Raw genomic sequence first — 981 nt, 5'->3', positions numbered from 1 at the left:
ATTGTTCCCAGGGAGGTAAGATGAAGCACCGCATGACTGTACGGGTATAAATGAGTAGATAGGTGCATATTTTATGATAGAATAACAGTTCAACTTTAACTGTAGGAAGAATAATTTTAAAAGGACATTAAAAGAGTTACATTCCCTCAGCTACCGAAAGTGCTTTCTGAGTCGCCAGGCAGCACTGCACTTCACTTTTCCTAAAGGACAGAACATATACTTGATAAAGGACCTTTAATTCACCGAGCAGTTGATAAAGTTGATATTCTGGGTTCAGAAGAGAGAGTCCACAGATAGTCCATCAAATTGAATGAATGCATGGGGCCACCCACTCAGTAATTCATTTGCCCCAGATAATTCAATGATATTTTTTTTTTCTCTCAAGTAAAGAGACAGAAACATACAGTCCAGGCCAAAAATCTTTTTATTTTTCAATATCAAAAGCATACTTTGCATAAAGTGGATAATACATGTTAAATGACACATTTCCATGGTGTTTAGTTTTAAGATTATTTTCTTTTGCTCTATTTGACCTTATATCTCACAGTCACAACACGGCCATGACTAGCAAATGGTCCTTTTTTATTGCTATAATCATTGAGGCTATACCATATGCTTTCTAACGGATGAGTATGAAAAAGTAAAACTAATTATTTAAATTAGTTTCAGGGCTACTGTTCTTGGCATAGAACAGACTTCATGAATCTTTTGCAGCTATTTCGACTCACAATGTACTAGCTTCTGTAGATTTAACTCTCAACCTATCCTATATTTTCTTGACCTTGAACACTTATTAACATTTTATGGTTCTGAAATAGTACTTACTCCGTAATGACCATACTCTTTTATGATCTATTATAATAATAGATTACACAATTATTTTATAGGATAATATATTAAAATCCCCTGAATTGTCAAAAAGCCTTTAAGCAAAATGTGAATAGGTCTAACAAGGTAAAAGAAATGACCTAGCCTTGTTTT

This window comes from Otolemur garnettii, unplaced genomic scaffold (genome assembly GCF_000181295.1).
Source record: "Otolemur garnettii isolate 467f Iridium unplaced genomic scaffold, OtoGar3 scaffold00033, whole genome shotgun sequence".
Lineage (NCBI taxonomy): Eukaryota > Metazoa > Chordata > Mammalia > Primates > Galagidae > Otolemur > Otolemur garnettii.
This window is presented reverse-complemented; position numbering follows the sequence as displayed.